Source organism: Helianthus annuus, chromosome 1 (genome assembly GCF_002127325.2).
Source record: "Helianthus annuus cultivar XRQ/B chromosome 1, HanXRQr2.0-SUNRISE, whole genome shotgun sequence".
Lineage (NCBI taxonomy): Eukaryota > Viridiplantae > Streptophyta > Magnoliopsida > Asterales > Asteraceae > Helianthus > Helianthus annuus.
In genome coordinates this window covers 131,362,020-131,372,065 of record NC_035433.2, presented here as the reverse complement: position 1 = coordinate 131,372,065, position 10,046 = coordinate 131,362,020, and the positions used below count along the sequence as shown (strand labels likewise).

Sequence of the window (10,046 nt, the reverse complement as noted above, 5' to 3'; positions counted from 1 at the left end):
CGCGATATACAGGTTTTTAAAAGATGTAACCTCTTTATTACTTAGTACATAAAATTATATATATTCAACCCGTTTCATACACGAGTTTCTAACCTAGTTTGAATGTATATGGAAATACTTTTGACACGTTTAACTTGTTTCTTTTTTTAATTTAAGCATGTAATTGGATTAAGGGTTTAGAAGAGTTGTAACCTTAAAACAAACTCATGAACCGAGAGATTCATTGATGAGTGGAGGTTGTTAGGTTTGAAGAGTTGGAGAAGAAGGTGGGTTTTTTATAAGATTTTAATTTTTTAAAAAGGTTGGTTATTTATATTATCTACATAATTAGTCCATGTAAATATGAATTGACAAAAATGTCCTCATGTGCAAAGCATATGATCAGATTTAACAGAAAAAATTAATTGAGTTTGACTTAAAGGACAAAACGTGTATGATTTGATAACATAAAGTACAAAACTCGTCAATTTTAAACATAAAGGACAACGCCTAAAAATGAGTATAAAGATAAAAGGACAATTTTTAAAATTTACTTAATATACAATATAGCATTCTTTTTTATGTGGAAATCATTTCTAAAGTCATAATTCTTACTTCTTCATATTCAACAAGAGAGTAAATACTAGCCCATGCTTGCTTGTCTTGATTGTTGAAACTTATTTCTTCATTTAAGTTTGTTATTATCATGTGAGGGAAAGTGTCATCCAAGTTGACTACCTGAGTTTAAATTCCAAACATCACTTTCAAGTGATAATACTTATTTTTATTCCATTTTATTAGGTTTTGAGGGTGTACTCTAACCTCACTGATATTAAAAATGATATGACAAGTTAATATGTTTTTCAAATCATTCTCCCCATATTAAGGGGATCAAAATTTGTGTGTGGGGTTTTTAAAATATAAATAGTATAAAAAGTTGTTATGAGTGGAGGAAAGAGAAAATGTTACTGTTCATCTGTATATTTGAGGGGGGGGGGGAGGGACACTGTTCATCCACTATAATTTTTTAATATATATTGAAAGTGGTTGTGAGTGAAGGAGAGAGAAAAATGTAATGACAAAGGTATAAAAATATTATTTAATTAAAAATGAGAGAGAAAAAGTATTTATTTTTAGTGGAAATATATTGATATAGGAGTTGTCTTTTAGTGGAATGTATGTATATTTTTAGGGAGCTGGATGTGAATGCTCTTAAAATCTCTCTTGGTTAATATATTAAATTAGACAAAAAAATAAGAAATTAATATTATTAATTATCAATGTTTATTTTGTATTGAATTTAAATATTCAATTTTAAAATAATAAAAAGTTGGTGGGTGGAGTAGAACTAACAATGTTAAATCATTTTCTTAGGACGAAGTGGAGTAAAAAGGAAAAAAACGGATGATGTATAGAGTTAAGAATGATTAAGGTATACCTCATGGTCTTACATCATAAGAACCTGATCTGAAAGTTGAACTGTGATACTCACGTAAATTCTTACCAAATCGGCACATAGACAATTAGCTCGATATCTAAAACTCGACTTTTCTCACATAGAGCTCTAATTTTAGGTTTTCAGGTTTTTCCATATTTTTTTTAGTTTTTTTATTTCCTTTTCAACCGCATAACGCATTAATCATGGATTTCATTGAATCGGTTGTTTATTCAGACGTTCGATTTAACATTTTTTCATTTGCTATAGGTTTCTAACCGGTTTATAATTCTCTCCTTTGAAACCAAACCAAACCGGTAAAAAAGGCTCAAAACCAATCAACAAGCCGCCAAACCCCGAACAGCCGAACCGGTTTGAAACTCAACCCAGTTTTAACTTTTCGTTAGACAACTTAAACCGGGTTAAACCCGACCAATTTAGGGTTTGAACGATTCTACAGCTCTACTCTTAAACACTGAATTGCCAAAATAAAGTTTAGTAAAACTGTGAAAGTTTTACTTTTTATCTTTTGATGCCAAAATAAAGGTTAGTAAAACTGTAAAAGTTAACTTTTTATCTTTTGAGTTTGCACGCACAAAAGAAATAAATAAAAGTTTAGGTCTGGTATTGAGAATGGGCCCCGTGTTCCTATAGAGCTAATCACGTGATCCATGAATATGAGATGACATATTGCTCAGAAAAAGAACTTGTTGATTGGATCCGGCTCTCATCACCAACCACCTCCGGTTTTCACAATATAAACTTATCCTATATTTCGATCATCTATTTGCAATTCATATATCTATCATGAGTTGAGTTAAATGCCTGCTTGATACATGTGGTTTGCAAATATTGTAAATTTGGTCTTAGTGTTCAGTAATTGCGTATTTGGTCTCAGTGGTTGTAATCTTGTACTCATGTGGTTTTTATCATTAATCTAGATTAAATTTATCAGTTAAGTATAGGATTAGGATCAAATACAAAGGATCCTAATTGTAAGAAGTGTAAGAAGAATTTATAAAGTGACAAATGTCCAATAACCTAAAAAAACCACTACACAAAAAAAAAGAAAAAAAAACGTAAACATCCATCACCACCAAAAACCTAAACCCCCCCCCCACCATCACCCACCCCAATTTTTTTTTTTTTTTTTTTTTTTTTTTGCCGAGGGGGGGGGGTTAGATTTTTGGGTGGGGGTGGGGGTGGGTGTTTAGTTTTTTTTTTAGGTTTTTTTTTAAGGGGGGGGGGAGGGGGGTTTAGGTTTTTGGGTGGTGGTGGTGGGGGTGGGGGGGGTTAGGTTTTTGGGTGGTGGTGGGGTGGGGTGGGTGTTTAGGTTTTGGGTGGTGATGTAGTGGGTTTAATTTTAGGTTATTGGACACTTATCACTCTATAAATCCTTCTTACAATTAGAAGCCTTTGTAGAAATAACTTGACCCAGTAAGTATATATAGAATATCTATTTTACCCTTAAACATTTAATTTAAAAAATAAAAATATAACAATTCTACACCCTTCTTCTTCCCCACTCCACCAATAAAGAGCCACCCGCCACCCACCACCACCATCTCCCTAAACCACCATCATGCATCACCATAACCAGCCACCATCTCCCCAAACCACCAATTCCATCATAATCACCGTCTCTCCAAACCATTACCCACGCGCTGGAGAAAGCAACGATGAAAATGGCGTCGAAAACCACCACCACCGCTGGGCAAACGGGGAATCAAAGCTGCTATGGCCCTATCTTGGGAAGAACTTAAAGAACTCATGGCTAAACGTTTTTGCCCGCATTATGAAATCAAGAAATTAGAAGATGATGACAGGAGCTTTTGCTCATGGAGCTATATTTTTTATTAGGGATTACAATCTGGAACAGAATGAGGATAATGCAAATTCTTCCTCAGTTAGTTAAAGTTTTGGGTTTTGAAACAAATAAAAGGGGATATGTGGCCTACAACAAGCGTTTCCACGAGCTGAATCAGTTGGTCCCATACTTGTTCACCCTTATCACCCGACTCATCGAACAATACATTAGGGGTCTTCCTTCCAGCATTCAAGACCCCGTAATGAGGAGTGTACCCGCAACCTTGGAGGCTGCCATGGAATTAGCCTCCGAACTCACCGAAAACCAAATCAGAAATGGGGATTTCGACAAGGAAGGGAAGCAGGGCTCAACCAGCAAGGCCCTAGTAGATGAAACAAACACATCCAAGACTGAACCATCCTCCCGTTCCAACTCCAAATGAAGACGTGACCGTAAAAACTACGCCGTTACCTCAACTGACCCACCCTTACAAGTCGTACCCCTTCAAGCTATTCCAATTACCCTAGTTACACCCAACCCGGCTCACTCGAACAAGAAACCCTACACTGGTCCTCACCCCCAATGCAACAAGTGTTACTACCACCATCAACCCAGCGTTCCTTGCAGATTGTGTGCCAAATGTGGGTGTTATGGTCATTTGAGCAACACTTGTCGTGTCCCTCAAAACCAAGCTCCACCACTTACCCAAAACATAATCAACTCCGTCAACAACCTAACTATCCCATATTGCCATATTTTAGGGCTTGTTTCAATTGTGGAGATCCTACCTAGTTCAGAAACATGTGCCCTAGGCTGGTTAACATTATCAACGCTCAAGCCCAAGCCAACCCAATTAATTAAGCAAATCAGGCAAACCCAACACCTCCGCCAGCAAGAGATAGAGCCTATAACATCAACGCAAACCCAGCTGAGGCCAACAACAACGGCATAAACGGGCAGCCTAACTAGCCCTTTTCCACCATGAAGACTCAAGACTCCTGCTTCAGTTTAATTGCTCTATTTTCTTTATTATTCCAAGCTTTTATCATTTTCATTTCTTGTATCGGCAATTCAAGTTATCTTTATTTTCAAATGTTATGTTTTGACATTCCAAGTTATCATCGTCTCATATCAGTGTTATCATTTGCAACTTCAATTTACATCAATTACATTTCATGTCATTTCACGTCACCATATATCATGGCGGACCCCATCTCATAACTTAGGGAAAGTGGGTATTGCCTCACTTTTTCATAGGTTGACCACTTCCTTACAACAACCAGTTGCAACATAGTCTACAACACCATTCCATTACTAAACAAAAGTCAATACATTATAGCTACAACAGTTCATTGACAGAATACAAAAACATAGACAAAAAATAAGATCCAGCTGCAAATCAGGTAATTCTTCCAACTTCTTGCTTTTTTTTTTCTTCAACTCTTTTTCTTTGTTCTTGATACTCATTCTTGAACTTCACAAATCGGGTATGATGTCGATGCAAGTTTGACACATTTTTTGTGGTTCAATCCACATAAAAAAAAACCCACATTTTCTATTCTAAAACAAAGAAATGAAACAAAAAAAAAAAACCAGTTATCTTCATACTTGTTCTTGTACAAACCAAGCTCAGTACATAAAAAACCTACATTTTTGAACACTTACCTTGTCGTGGCATCCATAGAACTTACGGCCTGGATTCTTGGAGGTTTTTGATGTTCGAATCGATGCTTCCTTTCCACACCCACAAAGCACCATTTTCGAAACCTTGAAAAAACCCTAATTGAGGAAGAAGATGCAGATAAAGGGGTTATAAAAGGGCGATGAATAAGGTAAAAAAGTAAAATGCCAATTATACCCTTGCATTAAATAAACATAACTGAGTAATTTAACTCAATTTGGTGTAAAGGACATAAAGTGATATAAAACATGTGTTTTTTTTTGGATATAAACTGAAACTAAAACTTTTAAAGGGCACGTTTCAAATTCAGATAATACATAAAAAACAAAAAAATGAAATTTACTTTTTTTTTTATTTGTAAATGCTAGAGAACCAGCTTTCTAGTAGATCTGAAACCTTCGGAACTGGGAAAAAAATAAAAAGGAAAAAAAATAGAAAACATGGGTTTCTCAATGTTTCAGTTGGAAAATATGAGCAGGGTTACTATAAACTATAAATAAGCAATATGTATGTGCATATGGTAGTTGTACAATTGGTTTTGGGAGTTTTTCAAAAAACAAATTGTTTTTTTCCTTTCTAAACCTAAAGTTTCAGTCTTTGACAATTTAAGTCTAAAGTTTCATTCTTTGGTAATTTAAACCTTTGATTAGTTTGATTTTTCACTTATAATTCAAAAGTTTCTATCTTTTGCAATTTAACTCCTTTGATTTTTTTTTACTTTAACCCAAAGTTTTTCATCATTTGCAATTTAACCCCAACACTTTTTAACTTTCAACTTTGGTCTCTTATACTTTTCATCTTTCGCAAGTTTTCCGCTTAACATTTCGTTCTAAATTTTCCGCGTTAACACACCGCAACGTGCGTGTGGGGTTCAACGTTTTTTCATCTATTATTTTCCCGTTTGACAGGCCTGTTGCAGCACATCTATTTTCCCCCGTTTTATAAGTCTGTCATAACGCGCGGGTTAAAGATCAACTTAGTTATTCTTTTCTATATTTTACACACAGGGTCGCGGTCATGTAAGAAACATTTGACTTTCATCTAATATGATATATAACTAACGAATTCCCGCCACATTACGACGGATGGTAATTCTAGTTATTTTATTAATAATTAACATAGCCCACTAAGTTTGCTATTGACTTTAACTACATTCAACCAATATTTTACTCTAAGGTTATTTATTCTCTTACATTAGTAATTATATATTAATGTTTTACCTAATACCTATTCTTAGTAGGCACTTTTTCCCTAACAATGTTTTTCTTTTTTTATCATAAATTATAGAGTAAATTACAAAAATCGTCCTTTATGTATGTTACTTATTGCAAATTGTGTCCTTTGTCTTCACTAATTACAGAAAACGTACTCGATGTTTGCAAACCCTTGCAAATTATGTCCTTTAACCTTAACTCAGTTAGTTTTTATGGTTAAATCTGACCAAGTGAAACTTACATGAGAGTATTTTGGTCATTTTACCCTATTTCTCTATTTCTCACTCACCAATGGCTTCTTCTTCCTCAGCTTCTGTATCTCTAATGGCTTCCCAAACCCTAATACTCCAAAACCCCACCTACCTCACCCCCACCAGACCCTTCAAAACCCCTTCAATTTTCTCGCACAAACCAAAAAATGAAGAGTAAATATTGGTTCGAAGAGGTGAGTACTGGATAATACAGACAAACATAAGCAGTACAAATAAACCAAAAAATCCATCTTTTATTATAAAGCAATTCAAAGTTTAAACAGAGTATCTTCTGTAACATATCAAGGTATAGAAATAATATAATGTTGTGCATATAAACACAAAACCACTATACAAGAATAAATTATTAAAACCGGAGACGATTTACACACTCTTTTTATTGAGAGGAACCACTCTTCTTGGCAAGTAATCACTAGAAATCTTCACCTTCTTGTAATTACTGTTCAATTTCTCGACAGAATCTGGTAAAGTTAAGATCAATTTATGGGGCTTATCATCGTCTTTGTTTGCATCAAGAGGAAGAGAAGGGTGGTCTATAATGGTGTTGTGAGGGGGCCATTTCGCCATTCTAGCCGCCACCACCGTCAGCGGCGTGGTGAGAGTTCGGGTTGTGCGAGAAAATTGAAAGGGTTTTTGAAGAAAAGTGGGATCTGCAGTTCGAAAGAGCGATGATTGAGGGTCTGGTGGGGGTGAGGTAGGTGGGGTTTTGGAGTATTAGGGTTTGGGAAGCCATTAGAGATACAGAAGCCTGAGGAAGAAGAAGCCATTGGTGAGTGAGAAATAGAGAAATAGAGTAAAATGACCAAAATACCCTCATTTAAGTTTCACTTGGTCAGATTTAACCATAAAAACTAACTGAGTTAAGGCTAAAGGACATAATTTGCAAGGGTTTGCAAACATCGAGTACGTTTTCTGTAATTACTGAAGACAAAGGACACATTTTGCAATAAGTGACATACATAAAGGACGATTTTTATTATTTACTCTAATACCAAAATATCTAACTTTTATAGAATTTTTACAAACTCATAACAATCTCTACTCTCTAAAAAATTCATATTATTAAAAACTTAAATAATTAACATAATAATATAATTAATCGTGGTTTTGTATTAGTGCTTTTGTATTTAATATCTATAGGTTAGTTTTATCATTTGAAGACCTTTTGTTCGTGCGGTAAATCGAGAAATCACAAAGACGCAACCAGTGAGTGGATCTTTCATTTCCCTTTTTTCATTACAAGTTTTGGGGTGTATCATGTGTTTACAGTCATTACATTTTCATAATTCAAATACGTGCTATTACCATCTTGTGTAGTTTATGTGTTATGAGCAAATTGCTTGTTTATCATTTGGCGCATTACATTCATTGGAGACATTTCATCACCCTAGGCTCGTCTGTTCCCCATTACCTATGAGCGGAACCTGATGTTGCCAACACACTAGATCAGATCCGTTTGATTGAGCTCGAATCTTGCAGCACACCGTTATACAGTGCAACATGCATACATCATTACATTATTTGTGAATGGGTTGCTTAAGGTTTGATACATTTACTTATACCACATTCAAATTACCTTTGGTTATATACACATTTTCAATATACAAATTATAACTTATCATTTTCACTAAGAGTATAAGATTTACTAACTCAAAAACCAGCTTTACACATGATATAGGTGAATAGGAATGAAGAGGAGATCAACATATTATTTGAGCCTTAGTAACGAGAATCGGATTAATGAAGTTTAATTGTTATGAACAATGTCTTATATGTAATTGTTTTATTTGGATTATTTGCTATGTGAAACATTTAATATGGATTAATGATTATTTAAAACATTTAATAGCAAGTCATAAGCTTTGGATCAGCCAATTATGCCCCAGTCACCTATTCCGCTGTGGGTCGGGGTGTGACAGGTGTAACTTTGCTTGATGGCAGACTCTTTTCTTGTATTCCACGATATCCTACACTTGATATATTTTGTGAAAACTTATTCTATGGTGGTGGTTATCGGAGGCGGTGGTCGGAGAAATTGCAGGTGGGGGGGATGACGATGGTGGTACCCGACGATGTGAGATGTGTTGGTCACTTGGTTGCCGGAGAAGCTGCGGGTGGGACTAGTGATGGTGATGCCCAACGACGTGAGTTGCGGTGGTTGTCGGAGAAGTTGCAGGTGGGTTGGGGGAGGTGGTGGTGGGTGGAAGAAAAAAGGGGGAAGAAATAGAGGTGTTTTATTTTATAAATAAAAATAGTGGGTCCCACTTAAATTCTTTCTTAAGTATTAAATCAGATTTTTTATGTTTAATAAGGACAGTTTAGTAATTTCACACCAACTTAACTGACCAAACTAGCTGACATTTACTCAGGGGACTATCCGAGTAACAAAATAACAAACCATAGGGAGCATACCTGCTATTTCCAAAAGGTGGGGACTAAATGTGAAAAAACGTGAAACCACAGAGACTATCTGGGCAATTAACTCTTAATTATATTATAAATCCAAACTGAATCACCTTTCTAATAACTGAATGAAATAATGGATTTAAATAATCCTAAGCATTGTTAATTGGGCATCATCGGTCCCAATTATAAAAATCACCACTGGCAATCCCAACTATTAACATACTGGCCTCTAATGGACTCTGATTAATGGAACCCTAACGACGTTAGTCGCTGGTCGTCGGAAAAACGTTTTTGGCTGGAAAACTCAACATTTTCGTCCCAAACCTTTTTGTAACCTTATATTGGATCTTTAGAAACCTTTTTTTTAGTAAAACCCTTAATTATTAAGGTCGTCGGAAAAACATTTTTTTTTGCCGGAACACTCTTTTTTGGCCGGAAAACTCAACATTTTCGTCCCAAACTCTTTGTAATATTAGATCGGACCTTTAGGAACCTTTTTCTAGTAAATGCTCCAATTATTTATGCCGCCGGAAAACTCCTTTTTGGCCGGAAAACTCCTTTTGGTCCGGAAAACTTAACATTTTCGTCTCAAACCTCTTTGTAACCTTAGATCGGACCTTTAGGAACCTTTTTCTGGCTAAAAAAACGTTTTTCCGGCAACCGACGACTAACGATGTTAGGATTCCGTTAGTCGAGGTCTATTGGAGGCCAATATTTTAATAGTTGAGACTGTTAGTGGTGATTTTTATAGTTGGAACCAGTGACGGTCAATTGACAGTATCGAAATAATGGTTACACTTGAGCTCATAATCAAACCAATCCATGCTCCTCATTAGTTTTCTTCCTTTTGCTACATACAGGGGCGGAACCAGAGGGGGGTCAAGAGGGTCCGTTGACCCTCCGGTCACCGGAACTTTTTGAATTTTTATTTATAAATTTTGAGTTTTTGAAGAACAAACTTAAAGATGGACCCCCTAATTTGAAAAAGTATAGAATACAAGCTTATGATGACCCCCTAACTAAATCGTTCTGGTTCCGCCACTGGCTACATAAACTGGGCTTCAACAGGAAGATGTTGGTTGCTTAGAGTATCGACCATTAATCTATATATGACCCCTAATAATCTCAAGTGTCACAAGTAACCATTTGCTATTCATAGTCAACAATGCAACGTAAAAAGGCAATAATACTACTTTTGTCTATTTATGAAAAGTTTAACATACATAAATGTAGTGGGTACCCAAGCCTGATC

The 10,046-nt window shown here is 35.6% G+C and overlaps 1 long non-coding RNA gene across 1 annotated transcript; it reads right to left on the bottom strand.

Annotated features, from left to right (window-relative positions):
* Positions 1–4,512: 4,512 nt before the first annotated feature.
* LOC118480151 lies at positions 4,513–5,161 on the bottom strand. Its single transcript, XR_004861801.1, has 2 exons — positions 4,887–5,161; positions 4,513–4,781 (listed from the first exon to the last, which is right to left on the bottom strand). It is a non-coding gene; the product is annotated as an uncharacterized LOC118480151 (long non-coding RNA).
* Between the last annotated feature and the right edge of the window lie 4,885 nt (positions 5,162–10,046).